This window comes from Equus caballus, chromosome 9 (genome assembly GCF_041296265.1).
Source record: "Equus caballus isolate H_3958 breed thoroughbred chromosome 9, TB-T2T, whole genome shotgun sequence".
NCBI lineage: Eukaryota > Metazoa > Chordata > Mammalia > Perissodactyla > Equidae > Equus > Equus caballus.
In genome coordinates, this window is record NC_091692.1 from 53,108,628 (window position 1) to 53,128,119 (window position 19,492).

The 19,492-nt window shown below is 36.4% G+C and overlaps 1 protein-coding gene across 19 annotated transcripts in view; it reads right to left on the reverse strand.

Moving 5' to 3' along the window:
* Positions 1 to 19,119, reverse strand: part of TRIQK (triple QxxK/R motif containing) — an 84,443-nt gene extending 65,324 nt beyond the window's left edge. For 6 of the 19 annotated variants that reach the window (XM_014728049.3, XM_005613193.4, XM_023648684.2 and 3 more), the window contains exons 1-2: positions 18,819 to 18,957; positions 8,958 to 9,118 (exon numbers count right to left, since the gene is read on the reverse strand). The gene's annotated coding sequence lies outside the window, so the exon portion shown is untranslated. Of the gene's footprint in view, positions 1 to 7,258; positions 7,493 to 8,957; positions 9,119 to 12,148; positions 12,347 to 15,840; positions 16,044 to 16,868; positions 16,926 to 18,215; positions 18,369 to 18,818 lie in introns of those variants that run through there. The other 13 variants (XM_023648683.2, XM_005613194.4, XM_070222286.1 and 10 more) reach the window with 9 other exon arrangements.
* Positions 19,120 to 19,492: the final 373 nt, after the last annotated feature.

Consider the following 19,492-nt stretch of genomic DNA (forward strand, 5'->3'; position numbering starts at 1 on the left):
ACCTGGAAATAAGCCATCTAATATCTAGATTATTGCATCAGTTAAATACAGTCATGAAAGTTATTATTAGTAATTTTTGGGGGGGGGGGGTGAGGAAGCTAACATCTGTGTCAATCTTCCTCTCTTTTGTATGTGAGATGCCACCACAGCATGGCTTGATAAGTGGTGTGTAGGTGTGTGCCTGGGATCTGAACCTGCAAACTCTGGGCCGCCAAAGCAGAGTGCGTGAACTAAACCACTATGCCACTGGGCCAGCCTCTTAGCAATTATTTTTAAAGACAAAAGAATGTGTAAAGTTTGTTAGATCCTTTCCTAAACTACATTCTTATTAAAAAATTAAAATGTCATTATACTCTTTTAACATATGTCTTAATGGTTTCTATTTTAGAATCAATATTTATTCTACTATAAAATGGCATTAGTACTCTGCAAGTTTTCTCTTTTCCACTGGTCAGTTTTCAACAGTATTGATCAAATCCTCCTTCAGATAAGCTAAGATTTTACCTGTGAATCAGGTTCTCTAGAAGCATATTTGCAAAAGAGGATGATTATGGTCAGCAGTTTGCTATTTGCCCCTTAAACCAATAGAATAATGATCATTGATGTTCATATGAAAGGTCACAAGCACAGGAAATACATACTTTCTGAATTAAAAAATTCAATTACTTTAATATAGTTTTTAAATATATTTTATTTTACTTTCTTTTTTACACTGGTACACAGTCATATGTTATGTATATGACTAAACACAGCATCTCCTTCAGCCATGTCACACAATAAAAGAATGTATTTTATTTCTGCCCTAGCTCTTTGTATCTGAACTTACATATCACTCAGATATATGAAGGACTGATTGAAAGAATATCCTTTCATCTTTATTATTCTCAAAGAATTTGTGAAACATAACTTTAGATCTTCTAGCTGAAGAAGTAAAAAATGAAAATAGACAACCCCAGGTCACATGGTCCTTAAATGCTCACTCATATAGGTAATCCATTGGAAACATGCAGCAAATAACAACAAAACCAGGAATGATGGGCGCAAGATTTTTATTTGCACAGTTTCATACCTTTTTAGAATCACTTGCTCTGTTATATGGTGAGAGTACAGAGTAGTAGAATGCTGGCAGCTTTCACTAAGTGTTCCATGTCAACTTGTTCCTCAATTTTGAGAATTCCATTTAAATTTTGACTAAACCTTAGGCAAACACTCATGCAAGGAAAGGATGGCATTGTGCAATGAACTAATATAATAGAGTGAAAAGCATTCCTTATAAAAAGATAGAGACAGGTGATACACCAACAGTTTCCATATTCTTCACTTAACGCTTTTAACTGTAAATATCATTATAAAGAATAAAGAAAGAATAGAAAAAGATGTGGAATGAACTGAACTGATAAAAAATCTACTAAAGGTATTCATGTTCTATGTGATTAAAGAGAGAGAGTGATTATTTTGTGAACTGAAGATTGGAGTTTAAAGGGTTTATTCAGAAAACAGCCAGAAACTCTCTGGAGATAACTAAATTGTTTGCTACTAGTAATGGTTCTTTTTCATAGATTTAAGCAATATGCTGGTCTTCACAATGTGAGTGCTGAGAGAAAGGGAATAAAAACTTTTAAATAAAAGTTTTGCCTTCAATTATTAAAAAGGAAAAAATATACAAGTCTGACAATCATAATTTGCATAATATTTCATATTCAGGAAGGTAATCTCTACATAAATAGTGGGGTTTGCTTTAATTTGACAAGCAAGCTGTATAAGTTATCTCTACATAAATCAACAATCACAGTTATTCACAATAAATCAATATATTTATTATAAAAAATTCTTCTTTATGGAAAATTGTGTATGTGTAGGTGCATACACAGAACATGTATGTACAAAGATTATATGTGTGTCCAGGCCTCGATATTCATTCTAGTGTTATCATGTGCCCAAAGAGATAGCTCCATGTATGAAGTTTAAAGTATAAAATACAGTTAATTTTCAATTAAATTAGTTTCTAAAATATGTCCAGAGAAAACCAGCAGCATTTATAATTGAAAATAGAAGCATAGAACAGAAAACAAAAAGAGAAAATATATCTTCTAGTAAATAATATAATTATGAAAAAGAACAGAAAAAGTTAATTTCCCAGTGAACCAGATGCTCTGGGCAGAAAGTAAATGACTAAAATATCAAAATGGAAAATTAGAAATCGGTTTGTTTAATAACATAGGCTAACTCTTAATGAAAATCTACTCCACTTCCCAGAATAATTTTATGATATGAAAATGATGAGTAAATTATTTCTCAAGTGTGATTCTTCTAGGAAACAGATCAGTGAAACAAAAAGAATATCATCACACCTCACACCATACAAACAAAAAATTCACATATAGAAGCAAAAACTCACAGTTTACATCGCATTCATGTTTAAAATCAAACATCACTTTTTCACATTCTGAAGATTCCTCCTTTAGCCCCCAAATATGGAAAGAAAAACAAGCCAGGGCTTTAGTATATTTTTTTCCAACCTGGAACAGCTGCAAAAAACAAATCTTGCTGGAGATAAGCTTGGTTATAAATACCAACATCATCCCCTTTAAATAAGGGAGTCCAGTTTTCATACCATCTGCCTCTTTCTAAACGGGAAAGAAATATGAAAATCATAAACCAGGACATTCTCTTTCCAATAAGGCATTTAAAAATGAATGTAGTGAAAAGGTTATGAACTGCTCTGAGCCCCTGCCTTTAAACTCGGCCTGCTTAGCTCAGATCAGAAAATGGGATTTCATGAAAGTAAACAACTCTTATTCCATGTATAAACTGCCTGCAGTAATTAGTAAAGAAACAAAAGAATGTTGTTTTCCAACTTGTTCACATTATTGGTCATAACCACAATCTCTGATTGGACCATATTTCTCCTTAATGCATCATACTCCCTACTGTTTATTTTTTAACTACATGAGTCACTTTTGTTACCTCTACTTTTTTCAAAACTTTTTTAGAGCTTATTCCAAAGACTTTCATGTTATCTCTTTCAGTACAAAAATCTAGTTACTAATAGAACAGGACTTTTAATACTGATTCTATCCTCTGCAAAAATCTTTCCTATGCCTCTCTCAAAACAGTGGTCTTTTTATATTTGAGTTTCGATTTTATCTAAAAACCTTCTTTCTTCTTTTGCCCTTAATTATTTTTCATTCTTTGTTAACGACCTTGTGATTGAGCATTTTAATTTTTCACTGTCCCACATCACTATTACTTCACTAATGAAGTCCATAAACCGTATCCCTTATTTAACTCCTTAAAGCATTCACAGGAAAGAATTAATGCAAGGTGGCCTACCAAATAGAGCAGTTCAGAGGGGTATACGAGATACGCCCACACAAAGGAATATCCAGTATAGTAATACTGAGATCGCTTGAGAGAAAGTAGAAGAAACAGAGGAAAATGGCACCCTCTATTTTAACAATATATGTAAATATGGAGTCAGTTCCTTGGATTACAGTGGTAGAACTCTGAAAAGCTACTGAAACAAAGGTACCTAGGGAACTCCAGCACAATTCATTCTCATATTTATTCTCTCCCTTCCTCGTTTTCTCATACACACATCTTTATTGCATACACACACCTATATATTGCAAACAAAAAGAACAAAATTGAATTTTCCATCATGAGCATTTGCAGTTATTTTACAGTGCTAAGACTGTACTTAAATGTATCCTTCATAGGAAAAATATGTCCTAAGCCTTTTGTTTATTTGCTTTCATTCTGTTTTAGCCATTGACCACCTAATCTGTAATTTTAAAAGACAAAGTTGTTCTACAAATGACAAATGACATTTCATTGCCTTCTTGGAATGCTGCATCTTCAGTGTGTAAGGAGGAAGGAGAGGGAGAGATTAAAGTAATGGTCATAAAATTTAGTCTCAAATTAATTATTTAAAATAAACAATCATTTTACAGCAATCAATATTTCATCCTTTTCATGAGTTGATGTAGGCACTACAAAATGATATGAGCTATTAGATTATTAGTTTTGCAACAGAGAAGTTATTTTACCTTAGACCTATCAACTATTAGTTTAAAAATACTGAAATGCTTTTTTCATTTTAAATTTAGTCTACTGTTTATTTTCTGACTTCCCTCCACCAGAATGTGGTACCACAAGAGCAGGGATCTTTGTTTTGTACAGTAAAGAATCCCAAACAGTGAGAACAATGTGGCACACAGTGGACTCTCAATACTTATTTTTCAGTAAATATTTTCCAGAGGACAGTTATGTTAACTTAAAACATCTACATTTTATGCTTGTCATAAATAAGTAAAAATTCTTTGAGTTTGAAAATATTAATATCAGCTCTCAATCTTTTATAAGAATATGAGCCTGATAAAGGGTGGGTTAACTCCTCCCTACTTTAACTCGTTTCCTTTCCGGTTCTGTCACTTTTTAGCTGTTTACCAAGATACACTCATTCACCATTTTTAAAATGGGTACAGTAAGAATACCTATCCCAAACGGCTGTTGCAAGTGTTAAATTAAACGGCTAATTCATATAAAGTAACTAACACAGTGCTTCTCACATAGTAAGCACTCAACAAATGTTATTAATATCATTACACCATGCTGGTTTAATCAGTTACTCACTGTTGAGGCACCACACAATCCAAATAATTTTTTTAAACTAAAAGCAAGCTGAAGTTGATGATCTCACATTCATTTAAAAAGTCAATGGGCTCCCTTATGTTTAAGGTTCTCAGAGTATAAGAATGGTCTCATAATATACTAAGCCTGTAATAACTTAATTACATATAAATTCTACACTTTCTGCTACTATTTGGTCTCCTAACCATCTTCCATCATCAGCTTAGTGGCTTCCACAAAAGTATCTTTGGATAACTTTTAAGATGCCAAATTGCATATGCTAACTTATAGTTAATAAATTGGAAACTCTGGATTAATAGAGTATCACTTACATGCTTAAAATATGTGTATGTAATCAGTACTCAAAAATACGTACTTTAAGAGGCTGGCCTGGTGGCACAGTGGTTAAGTTCACACATTCCACTTCAGTGGCACAGGGTTCGCTGGTTCAGATCCCAGGCATGGACCTAAGAACTACTTATCAAGCCATGCTGTGGCAGGCACATCTCACATATAAAATAGAGGAAGATGGGCACAGATGTTAGCTCAGGGCCAATCTTCCTCAGCAAAAGAGGAGGATTGGTGGCAGATGTTAGTTCAGAGCTAATCTTCCCCCCCCAAAAAACACATACTTTCATAAATGAGAGGCTTCTGAACAAAAAAAAAAAAGTTTAAATGCTAGTACTCATTTTTAAAAACTGACAAATGAATTGCTAATCTTTGTCAGAAGTCCCAAATTATCCTCCAGTCTAAGTAAAGAACCTCCTAAGGGAACACTTCCACCAATTCTTTGTTATTCTCTCCTCAAAAGTTGTAAGCTCCTGGTGTTATTTCTACTAAGTCCATATGTCACAATTTCTCTTATATATCCACCACATGCACTGAGCAGGTCAGTATGGTTCTTTCCAATGAGCAGTAATCTGACATTAGATAAACTGGTTCTGTCACCTAGGCCTCAAAACTTTCATTTGCAATAATAAATTTAGCATTCTAAATATTTAAAATAATCATGGGTCTAATACACATTTGCCAACAAGAAACACAATTTTAGAATATCCTTTAAATTATAGTACACCCCAAACGATGTTTTCCTAAAATATTTAAGAAAAATATCCTAAGTATTCCAATCACTTTTCTATTTTCTTTTTAAAAATTAAACTTCACTGTAACATTACACTACTTTATTTAAAAGTCTACAAAAAAAATGATTTTATAAAAGCACTGGAGAGGGGCTGGCCCAGCGACGCAGGGGTTAAGTGCACACGTTCTGCTTCGGTGGCCCGGGTACAGACATGGCACCGCTTGGCAAGCCATGCTGTGGTAGGCATTCCACATATAAAGTAGAGGAAGATGGGCACAGATGTTAGCTCAGGGCCAGTTTTCCTAAGGAAAAAGAGGAGGATTGGCAGCAGATGTTACCTCAGGGCTAGTCTTCCTCACAAAAAAAAAAGAAAGTACTGGATAACTGCCTCCCTAGATTTAGAAGATCTTCCTGTTATGAAATGATTGAGTCTTTATTATCACATTAACCAAAATTTGGGGGCAGGGGCTAGATTATATCTCATGAGCCCCTCTCATAGAAACAGCATACACAAAATTCTTTTAAAGTGTAAATTTTTAAATTATTGCTGAACTCTAAATAATTTGAAGAAAAAAGGAACAGAGATTCCCAAAACAATTTTTGCAGTGAAACGTGCAATCTGATTTTCTGCAAGTATATAACAGTAGCCAATAATCTCTCTGACCCAAGTCGGCCTCATCTCCCATTTGACTCAGTAGCAATTCCAGTTTGCAGGGTTCTCCCGAAGTCCTCCGCCTACCTTCATTTTAGTCTGGGTACATGAGCTTGTTTCCCAAGTCATAACAAAAATACACATCATTAGGTAAGAATCGCTCACTTTCCAAGTTTGTTCTAACTCACTCTCTTACAAACATCAACACACATATTTACACACACACCAAATACAAACTAATCTACACACACATACTCAGGCATGAAGACTGGCCACGTCAGTACTTCTACTTTGATTATAGTGTAAGAGGTGTCCTGTCTCTTGCCAACACGTCCTCTGTGCTCTGGAGCCCACCCTCTATATACTTTCCTCGCCCTTTTACCTTTTGTTCTCCTCCTCATCTCCTCTGTCACTGCCTTCATCTGGGGTGTTACCAGCCTTATTACATTAGTAGTATTATTGGTCTTACTGTCTCCAGTCTTCTTCCCCTCAAATCCATCACCCACACTGCTTCTAGAATAATCTAGAATAATAATCTAGAATAATCTTCTAGAATAATCAAATAAAACCTAATCAAAAAGTTCCCCTGAAGTATATTATATCATCCAATGTTTCCTTATGTCCTTTAGAATAGAGTTCTAATTGCACAGTTTGGTGTAATCTAGCCTCTGTTTTCCCTCCAATTTCTTTATCTGTCTTTATCCCACACATACACTGTGCTCCAACTACTTTGAATTACATACAATCCCTGATATTATCATACTACATAACAGCTTATTGCCTTTGCCCATGCTTTTCTTTTCTCTGAAAATGCTTTCAAATACTTCTTTGCCTGGATATTTTATACTCCTTTAACACAGTAGAAAGGTATGGCGGTCATTAATTCTACTCACATATCTTCCAATTCTCCTTTCTCTCTTGGTAGAGGGCAACACTGCTCTTCAAAGTTCCCCATTTGCAATTAAGCAATTTGCTTTGACCAATGAAACTCTAAATGCCAGTGCATAATTTGCCACTCTCTCTTCCCACTGCTGCAGTGATCATGGAAGTACACTGATGAAGTCTGATGAAGTCTTTGATGTCTTGAGTCTCTGAGCTTTCCTACCAACCCATTTTGGACATGTAGCCTGTGTGGGAAATAAACATTTGTTGTGTTCACACTGAAATTTGGGCTTGTTTGTTCCCCCGGCATAACCTAGGCTATTTTGACTGATACAAAGGGTTACCTTTTTCAGGAAGCCTTTCATGAACCCAACACAATCTGATCCAAATGCTGCTTCTCCAAGTGATGATAGTATTCTATTCATACTCTTATCATAACACAACACTGTAGTAAGATGGCTGCTGTAATTATCCATCTCCCTTCAAACTGTACTTCTGAGCGCAGGAACTGTGTATTTCATCCCTGTATCCTCACCACTTAGCAAAGCATCTAGCTTATGGTAAGTGCTTAAAAAAATGTTTGCTAAATTAACTGTTTATTCATTCATTCATCAAAGGCCAGGGACTGCTCTAGTTACTAGAGACAGAGTAAAATCAGAGGAAACAAAAACTCCTGCCCTCATAGGAGCTAATATTCTTGTGAAGGATAATGACAATAAGCAAGACAAATTTAAAATACACAGTTTATTAGATAATGATAAATGCTAAGTAGAAAATATAGAGCAGGAATATTTGGATGGTGACCAGGGAAGACCTTATTTAGAAGGCGAACTTTTAATAAAAACCCAAAGGAAAGTAAGTAAATCGTCCATGCAGATATCTGAGGGAAGAGCAACTCAACAGAGAGAAGAGTGCACAAACCCTGAGATGGTAACACACCTGGCATGTTCACAGAACAACAAGGGAGCCAGGGAGACTCAGCAAATGAGTGGTTAGAGATGAGATTAGAGAGGTAACAAGGGGCCAGGTCTTGCAGAGATGTATAGGCTAGGTTAAGAGCTTTAGCTTTTATCTTGAGTAAAACAGGGAGCCATTGAAGAATTCTACACAGACTGAGTGGTGGAAAAGGATAGTGGAAGATAAGGTCAGAGATATAATGGGGGCCCATATTCTTTCATTTTATGACATATTTCCTCTCCCCACAATACATGTTTACATGTGAAAAGAGGATGTACCAATTAACCAAGAAAAATTAAAACTAGTATTGAATAACTGACATTTTATGATGATCTTAATCTGTTTATTACTTTACTATGCAAGGACATTGATTATAACCTATATATGATTACCAAAACATTGTAATGTACCAAGTATCATAGTGTATCAAATATCAAGAGAGATCAAGTATTTAATGTAGCAACAAATCCTACTAGACAATTAATAATACTAAACGGCTTAACAAATAAATCAGATGCAGATTTATAGCTCTATGGATCTTGCTTCATTTACTTGTATTTGCCCAAATACCACAAAATAAATACAAGCAAAAAAATTTTCCCATTGTAATACTGCCTTTCATAAGAAAAAACTACATTCTGAATGCAAGTTCATTGCCAAAAGCAAACAAACCAAAACAAGAAAAACGAAGCAAAAGAAAACAAATCAGAAGTCAAAACACCTTTTGCCAAATGTTAAATCAAATAAACACACCTTGTATTGTGTTCTTGATGCTGCCAAGTCTGAACTCTGAAGAGCTGCCAAGGGGTAAGATGTTTCCAAAAGCAAGATCTTTACCGAGGAAGCGGTTGCTCACATTCCTGGCAAATTCAACTCCAGATACCAATAATAATATTCTTGGCTGCTTTTTCTTACTGAAATTCAAAATAGAGTATATTCAAATATTAAATGGATGATCTCCAGTTCCCTCATTGTCCACAAAATAAAATTACCACAGCAGCATTTTCTAAAAGGTATTTCTTGGTTTGCTAACTCTGTCATTATGTTCAATCAAACTAAGTTTCTATGGCCAAATATACTTGGAAAATGTTGCATACTATGCCCCTTTTCCACAAGGCACACTTTCATAAAGGCGCTGGCCTAGTGGTGTAGTGGTTAAGTTCACGTGCTCCATTTCTGCAGTCTGGGGTTTGTGGGTTGGATCCTGGGCACAGACCTACACACCGCTCATCAAGCCATGCTGTGGCAGCATCCCACATACAAAATAGAGGAAGACTGGCACAGATGTTAGCTCAGGGACAATCTTCCTCACCAAAAAAACAAAACAAAAGGGCTCTGAGAAGTCCTTTAATAGAGAAGTCCATTTTACTTTACTTGACCCAATGTGTCCCAAATTTATTTAAGACCCTCTTTCTACTGTAATAAATAGTAACATTATTTTCACAGATCACACTTTAAGAATGCTTCATTCTATAGCAATTATCTGAAAAGTAGTGAGAGATGCTTTTTAGAATTGAATGTGAATGTAAACAGGTGGATTTGAATTTATTTTCTGTTATTGCAATTTGTACAGAGATGACCCATAAGAATAACTGCATTTATTCAACCATAAACTTTTAAGTATACGTTACCTTCTAAATTAAATGCCCATTAAAAAAGCAACAAGGAAAACAATCAAATAATGGTATGATTTATTCATTTTTGTTCAATGAATATTTACTGAATATATATTATGTGTCAAGTACTAAATTTAACTCTAGTTTTACACTGCAATTGCTCTTATATAGACAAGAGTATCAGATTTAAATGGTTCCAAACACTAACTAATAATAATAACACGAACTCAAAACTTAACCCCAAGTATCTGAGAACACAGTTTTATTAATTCTAATCACATGATTAAAAATACCGATTTTTAAAATAGGCTATTTTTAAATAGGGATAATCATCCAGGTCAAGCATCATAATATGAAAGCATAGTATCTTTCAAAAAACGGTGTTGCAGCACCAGCCCTGATGGCCTAGTGGTTAAATTTCGGTGCGCTCCACCTCAGCGGCCCGGGTTTGTTTCCACTCATAGGTATATACCCAAGAGAAATGGAAACACATGTCCACAAAAAACTTGTACTCAAATCTTCATAACAGAAGTATTCTTAGAGCCAAAAAGCGGAAATAATCCATAATAATAGACTAACAAAATGTAGTATATCCATACAATTGACTATTATTCAGCCATAAAAAGGAATTTATATTGATACACATTACAACATGGATGAACATTGAAAACATTATGCTAAGTGAAAGAAGCCAGTCACAAAAATTCAATTAATACTGTTTCTTTTATGTGAAATGTCCATGATGGGAAAATCTAGAGAGATAGAAAATGGATTAGTGGTTGCTTAAGGCTGAAGGTGGGAGCAGAAGAGATAGGGAGTAACTGATAATGGATGCAGAGTTTCTTTCTGAGATTATACAAATATTCTAAAAGTAAATAGTGGTAATGATTGCACAACTGTGAATATGCTAAAAACCACCGAATTGTACTCTTTAAGGTAATAACTTTTAAAGTTGTGAATTATATCTCAATAAAGCCATTATTAAAATAAAAGAGTCAAAATAATATAGGTCTACAGTCTTTACCCATAATGTTTGGGCCAAGATATGTCTTGGAAGTTTTTAGATTATAGAAAGGTAATATGTCCCATCTACAACTAACCCCAACTGGGAAAACTGAGTTTCCTAATAATTAAGTGACTTTTTCAAGTATGCACAATCAACAAGGAAAAAGGGCAGTGATTTGAACTCAAATCTATCCAATCACAGAGCTTGCTCTCTTTCCTCTACAGGTAAGAGTGTGTTCAGATGGCCCAGCCGAGCTATAGACTTGACATCTGTAAAATGGAGAAAAGAATCCTTTTAAATTTATCACAGAGATTATTTTAAGGATGAAAGGAGATCATTTTTATGAAAATAATGTGTTGAATATAAAGGTCTATATAAATGTGAGACAATATTATCTGGAAAATTATTTTCACTGTATATCTAAACCAAGGTTTAAAATGAGATATGGTTTTAGTCAAAGTCCATACAGGCATTGAAAACAAAGATGTTAATTTTATTAGAAGAAATGCTAAGCACTAATTTAAACATTGTTTTTTAAATGTCGAAGAGAATCTAAATATGTTCAAGAGGTCCACAACTAAACTTCTACCATCTCAAGTTTTCATAAAGCTTTTGTAAGCCATATATAAAAGTGGCGTAGCGTGCAAACATATACATTATGTTTGGTCTTAATGCAGTTCTATGGACCCAGAAGCCAGACAGATTACTTTTTTACCTTATAGATAGCTTCCCTAATCTTTTCAAAATTTAAAATTATTTCAGTTTATTTAATACACTGCTTACATAAGTTTCTAGGGTAAGCAGAGTTTTGTTTATACATCTTCCCTCAAGGAAAAACCTGTTATAAATAGGACATAAGTGGGTATACCCCAAGACAACTTTTGTTCTCTCAAAGTATAGTCATAGCATTTAAGAATTTTAGGGCCGGCCCAGTGGCACAGTGGTTAAGTTCGCACGTTCCACTTCTCAGCAGCCCAGGGTTTGCCAGTTCAGATCCCGGGTGTGGACATGGCACCACTTGGCAAAAACCATGCTGTGGTAGGCATCCCACATATAAAGTAGAGGAAGATGGGCATGGATGTTAGCTCAGGGCCAGTCTTCCTCAGCAAAAAGAGGAGGATTGGCAGCAGCTGGCTCAGGGCTAATCTTCCTCGAAAAAGAAAATAATAATAATTTTAGAGTGTGCTATATTTGAAAAACTTTAAGAATCCTTATTGTAAAATACGAATCTGATCACGTTGCTCTACTGTTTAAAAACTTAAAATGGAACCTCTGCCTACAGGATGAAGATTGCTTTGCATGGCATATAACAGCCTTCTCACCCTGGGCTCTTTATTGCTTCAACTCCAGCCGGTGAACTTCCTTTCCCAACCACATGATCCTATTGATAGCGTAGTGGCTTTACAAATCTTCTCCTTATCTTGATGTTACCTTAGCCCCAGCCGTCATCTACCTTGAAGTCACAGGCATCCTTCAAGGCCTCCTGTCAATGCCACTTCCTCTGTATAATTCACCTATAGCTGCCAAATAAATCTTTGCTGATTAACTGATTGACATATAACTCGTTTATTAAATATTGTACATGCTTACCTCTAAAAGTACATAGAATTTTGAAATACAATAGTAAAGTATTCATCATTTCTTACAATATTGCAGTATTAACTGACTAATTTTTGTCTTTGGAAACGCAATTCTAAAATCCTTACATGATTTTTGTTTCATTTAAGGCACAGAGATGGAAAAGAGAAAATGTGTATTATTGAATGTAAAGAATAATAGATTCTTGGTTTTTAACCCCAGTCTATATAAGACCTAAGAGATACTGGGGTAAGTAGAACATTGAAGGGCAATAACTAAGTAAATGTGGGTTCAGTGAATTGAAAAAAGAAAGTTCAGCCTTATACACTAAAGTTTTCAGTTTAGTCAGAAGTTGTAAACTTTTTCTGTCAAGGGCCAGATCATAAATATTTCAGGTTTTGCAGGTCAAGAGGCAAAATTAAGTTGTAACCATGTCACTGTGATTTGTAGCGCTGTGAGAAGCAGTACAGACAGCATCACATTGCATCTCTGCTGCAACTACTCCGCACTGCTGTTGCAGTGCAAAAGCAGCCATAGGCATATGTAAACAAATGAGTGTATGTAGCTGTGTTCCAATAAAACTTTATTTATAAACAATAAAATTTGAATTTCATATAATTTTTATGTCACAAACTATTATTGTTTTGATTGTTTTCAACCATTTAAAAATGTAAAAAGTATTTTGTTCATTGGTCATTCCAAAACAGGCAGTGAGGCATATTTGAGTGGGCCATGGGTCATAGTTTGCCAATTAATGATTCAGGTATGTGTTTAAATATGTTCTTACTTTTTTTTTTTTTAAAAGATTGGCACCTGAGCTAACAACTGTTGCCAATCTTTTTTTTTTTCCTTCTCCCCAAAGCACCCCCAAGTACATTCATGTATATTCTGGTTGTGAGTGCCTCTGGGTGTGGCATGTGGGATGCTGCCTCAGCGTGGCCTGATGAGCAGTGCCATGTCTGTGCCCAGGATCTGAACTTGTGAAACCCTGGGCCCCTGCAGTCGAGCTCAGGAATGTAACCACTGGCCACAGGGCCAGCCCCGGTTCTTACTTGTGAATTACCAGATTTCATCTCTAGCATAAACAAATCAGAAGATGAAAAAATTTTACTTAAATCGAGTGTTGTTATTGAATTGAATTAATTTTTACATTCTACATCTTCTCATAGAAGCAGTTTTTTACATTTGCAATCAATTTTTAACTAGGTTTAGCATAATTATTTAGAGCCACCTCCATATTCAAGGACTTTAAAATATACCATCAGTTCTTTTGTTTTTGGATATTAACATAGCTTTTGTTTTATATTGCAACATCTTCTAATAAATTGTTGTACGTCTTAGTTCTCCCCCTCCCAAAAGCAAACAGCATGTAGTTTAGAATGCCTTACACTCTTAGGAATGGTTTTCTACTGCCATCACACAAGAAATACAAACTGCATGGAAATTTCTTCTAAAAATTCTAAAAATGTTGCTCTATTGCCTTCTGGTATTTAATGCTACAGAAAAGAAGTCTGAGACCAGCCTAATTTTTATTTCCTGATAGTAATATGCTAGTTTTTCTCTCTTTCTAAATAAAGATTTTTTATCATTGTAATTTGAAAATTTTTTGATATTGTGTCTCTTTGAGTTGTCACGTCTTACATAAGAAAAATCCTTTCTGCATTCATAGGTTTTTCTCAGCTCAGAAAAGTGGAATTTCCTGTTAATTCTTTATTAGTTTTCTCAAATGCTCTGTTCTCTTCTTTAGAAACAATGATCTATTTTCTAGTCTCTTCTTCAGAAACTCTAAATAGTCACATAGTGGATTTCATTCTTTTTCCTCTATACATCATCTTCTTTTCATGAATTCAATATTTCAGCTAGGAGAACTTTTCAAGTCTATTCTTCACATTGATTAAGTTTTCTACAGTAATATTAATTCTGCTCTTTACTGCCTCAAATATGAATTTTTAATATGTTACTGTGGTAAGCAGAATAATGCCCCCCCTAAAGATGTTCAAATATTAATTCCCAGAAGCTGTGAATATGTAACCTTACGTGGTAAAAGTAACTTTGTAAATGTGATTAAATGAAGAATGTGGAAATGGCAAGATCATCCTGGATTATCCATGTGGGTCTTTAAAAGTGGACAACTTTTCCTAGCTGTGTCAGAAGGGGTCAGACTACAGAAGAACAGTGAGAGAGATACAATGTTGCTGGCTTTGAAGATGGAGGAAGGAGTCAAATGAAGGAATGTGGGCAGCCTCCAGAAGCTGGAAAAGGCAAGGAAGCAGATTCTCTCCCAGGGCTTCCAGAAAGAAATGCAACCCTGCACTGATTTCAACCCAAGAAGACCTATGTCAGACTTCTGAACTATAAACTCTAGGATAATGATTTTATGTCGCTTTAAATCACTAAATTTGTGGTAGTTTTTTATAGCAGGAATAAAAATCTAATGGTTCTCATATTTTCAGTTTCTTTGTCATCTTTTTGTTCTACCTATCTTCCTACTATCACTTAATCATTGTCTGTTCTTTTTATAGGGAGTTCTCCTCTCCAAAGAGGCCATGTATTCTTGCATGCATTAGATGTCAAAGAATTTCTTCAAATATTCTTCCTTAATTGAAAATTCATCTTAGATTTTCACAGGTATGGCTCTGAATCTTCTGATTTCCTTTTGCTTGGTTTTGCGAGATATTTTTGTTCCACTTCATTCATTTCAAATGTTGAATTTATCCATAACATTTTAGCATTAAAAGAGACTGTATAGATCATTTCTTCATAGTCCAGTGTTTTCCAAATGTGTGTATGTATGGGGAGAGGAGATATTGAGAAGAGGAGAAGAGACAGAAAATAGACCTCTGGGAAACAGACAAAATGGAATCAGAAACTGGGAGGTTCTTTTTAAAAGTGTAACTTCCCATCCTGAAAAAAATCTCATTTGCTGCTGCCCAGAGAGATCTGGTGCTACATGGAATCACTGTGAGTAGTGAGAACGTATTATAATACTCAAGCACATTCTTCATGAAAACATATACCCCTCTCACTCTATTATTGCAAAGACACAACATTTCTATCACATAAGAAAAGATTAAATGAATGTAATACGTATGTAGATACATATGAACAAAAACTATGAGAAAAATCCGGCCTAGCCTTATGTGTCTACATGGAGGAACTTCCACTGAAGCGGTGGTTATCAGTGGAGATGCTTTGGCATTGGAACAGGGAAAAGAAATTCTTCATTTCTTTCTAGAGTTGGCAGACCTCTACATTTACACGATATTTAGCATCCCTAAACTTCAGGGTCCCAAAAGCCAGTAGCATCTCCTTTAAAGACACTGTAAAAATTTAAAGACACCCCCACATATTTCAAATGGCCCAGAGGAATCACCCAGAATAGAAAACCAGAGCACCATATTGACAGTCCTGGCTTCAGATCCCACCCCGTACTCACAGCTTTTAACAGGAGAGTTAATTGATCAGCAGCTGAAATTCACTGGTCCACATTACTCCAATGGGTAGAGACAAACACTGTAAACACTAAAGATTTACTTTCTCTTACTTCCCTCTCCACCCCGGATGACGCAGAGTAATACTGGGTAAGCGTATCTGTTCTGCAAACTGAAATTTTCTCCCAGCTGGACTAAAGTCTAGGTTCTGAGAAAGGGAGGGGAGGTAGAAGGGGACAAGAATTACTAGTACTCATTTTTGGTCTCCCATCTAAAGCACTATTCCCAATCAGCTCTTTGGTAACAAAGCAATATTGCAAACTCTACCTGACTGTTTAAAGCCCAAGAGAAAGAAAGAGCTGTTATTTATTGAGCCCCTAAAAACTGTAATTCTATTAGAATGCTCTTTCTAATGCTCTTTCTAATAATGCCTTTATTCCAGCTCCTCCACCAGAAATGAAATGAGTAAAGAAAGCAATAGCCAAATACTAAACAGTTCAAATAAAATTGTGTGCTAAAGAAACAATAGGTGCTCCTATATACTCTTATGTTTATTACAAAAGCAATATATTTTTCCCTTTTCAATGTTTTCCTTATCTAATGATATTTACTACTGATGGCTATTTTTATTGATAAAGCCAGATAAAGGAAATTTATCAAAGAAAATAATTCTATTTACAGCCTTTAACTTTAATATAGAAATCAGGAAAAGAGCCACAGTGGAATCAACCACAGTGATTTTTAGCCAGGGAAAATTAAAATGCTATAAAAGATCATTCACTTAAGTTTAAGAAAAAAGTTCTAAGATTCAGGTAATGATATTCTAGTGGCATATACCAAATGTAATCAGCTTTTCTTTGTCCAAAATGGACTTTGGTAGAAGAGAAAGTTTATGTACTTAATGCTTATCTCAAAAATACGATTTAACATTTTCCCCAAATATTTGAAAATAATTTCTATTTTCACCTGCTTAAATATAAGAATATTCTATAAGAGAATGATCAAAGGGCATATGGAATGAAATACAGCTTACATGGTTTCAAAGGCAGCAACAATTAATTGAGCATTGGTAGTTCTTGTTTGTTAAACGCTAAAAAAAAAAAAAAGATTGGCTGAAGATCCTGAACTAAGGTAAGCCATGGTAAGATGCATCGTGGAAAAAAGGAAAAAGACCTAACTCTTCTCCAAGCTCTGTAGCTTTGGATATGTTACTCAGTCTCTCTTTAAGGTGAGGCAAAGAGGGAGAGTAATTCCCTTAGCCCTCAAGAAGTTGATTGAAAACAGGTGTCCTTAATCCAGGGCCTATTTATGCTTCAAATTGTGGTTTTTTTCTACGGGGAGAGTCAACAGCTTTCCTTGACTTCTAAAAGTGGTATATGACACCAAAAAGGTCATTCATCATTAGATTAGAAGGTAATGTTTCCCACGCCTTTCAGGCTATGTATATTCTTGAAAAAAACCTTGTGATGTCAAGGGGAAAAACAGTGTCACGCAAGACATTTCACATGCTACCTAACCAGAACTAATACAAAATCAATAAAAGATAGATGAACGGGTTTCTTCCCACTTCTAAATAACCCAAAAATAAAAGAAGAAATCACCAGGGAAGTTTGGAAATACTTTAAGGTGAATGATCATACTTACATGTGTTTACAAATTCCGATCATACAGAAAAAAGGATAGACTTAAAGTGTACTCAATAACACTTTACATCTGTGTAGATCATTAATACTTTCACAATCAATTATTCCTCCTTACTTTTTAGGAACAAAGGGCACATAAGTAGCTCCACTTTACAGATGAGAAAACAGTTATGAGGGTTATTGTCCAAGGACAAACATTTCTTAACCCTGCCAGTTTCCTGACTTCTACGCCAAGATTCTTCCCAGTGTTAAGAAGCAGTACAAGCTTCCTTCTTGGAGATTTATACAGTAAACTTAGCAGAAGGAAGTAAAAGCAGACTCCTAGCTCCTTTGTGTTTTCTCTCTGGAATGTTTGTTCTGCTGAATCATTTGGTGCCAGCTGATATGAGCAAAGAAGAGAGTTGAAATGGTTATCTGTACTTACCACCTCATAGTTAATCATTAAATATGGGCCAATGAAGCAAAAAAGGGTTTTATAGGCTTAGTATCATCCCTCCACAGTAGGGACTGAAAAGGAGATCATATACTGGGGCGTGTCCAATAATAAATTGCCTCAACTTCCTGGGAAGCTCACTGCGCTCAAACAGATAGCGGCGAGAAAAAGAATTCCAGGTAGAAGAAACCACATCTCCAAACCCCTTTTCCTAGCCGTCCACGTGGACACCAACACCGTGTGGGTTCAGGGATTCATCAAGCACCAGGAAAAGACCACCCCACACAAACACCAATAAAGGCACCTCATCCTGCCTGAAGCTCTTCTCTACAAATGTTTTGGTCTGCAGATACTCATTCATTAAAAAAGAGAGGCAGGGAAAAGTGTGGAGAGGAGTACTATCAGAGAGGGAAGACCCAGAGAGCTGGACAGTGAAATAAACGGACGCGAATTAACTGACAGCATAAGGGAGCCAATCCCTAGGCAAGTGAAAGGCTTCAGAGGTGGGTGGGGCTAAGGTTTCCAGGACCCAGCTGCCAGCGCATGACACGCTGGCGGGGCGGGAACTGCGCGTTCCTTAGCAACCGAGGCGGCCACGCCCACCCACCGCCGAAGCCCCTTGCCCACCATCCCCACCCCCACTGCCAGCGCCTGGCTCGCCAGGAAGAGGTTCTTAAGGTATTACGGTACCTACAGGGTTTCCCGGCCTCCGAGTGCCTCCTCTTCCACAGCCTCCCTCCGCCCAGCCCGCCCAAGTGCCGCTCTCAGGGGCGAAACGATCGTCTCCTAAAAGCTTTGGGGGCTCGCTAAGGAGGTGGGCCCGCTTTCAGACCCGGACCCCTAGCTTCCCGGGCAGGGCTTCCCCAAGCCCCTCGCCGTCGCGGGACACACACACACACACACACACCTCAGCTCAGCCAAGACAAAGGCCGACAAACTTCGTGTCCGGCTGGAAATGTTGCCGTCCGCGGTCCTGTCACTCAAGGTCAGGGGCGGGACTAGCAAGCTGCACATCCCTGCTCCTAAAGGGCCGTACGGAAAAAGAGGCGGATCTCGACGGAAAGGGGCGTGACCAGTCCTCAGTCTGCGCTCCAATTGGTCGGTCTCTCTCCCGCCTCTGCGCTGTTCCTGGGCCCAAATGCGCGGGCCCTGCGGCTTTTCCTTTCTTTTGACGTGAGTCCCAGGCTCTAATACCTGACTCACAGTGACTGTAGAAATTAAAAATAAGGACTCGTTTTATAAATATAAAACAGAAAAACACGTTATTTTGATCATTGAACCCTTCCCATCTAAATACACTCATGTACTCCCCATCACACTCTCTGGGGAGCATCCCCAAAGGGAAGTATGAACTGTCTCTGAAAACTAGGTTGTTTGCAGATGCAAGCTTTTAACAGGAGATTAATCAATTTAGGAAAGATGATTCCTGAAACATGACGAACACATCCACAAAATGGGAAAGAAATAGTAAGTTATTAGTTATTATTTGGAAAGCATTTGACAATTGAATGATTTGTACCTTGTACTGATATAATCCTGACAACACCCATTGAGAGATGTTATTATCCACAGCCTATGGAC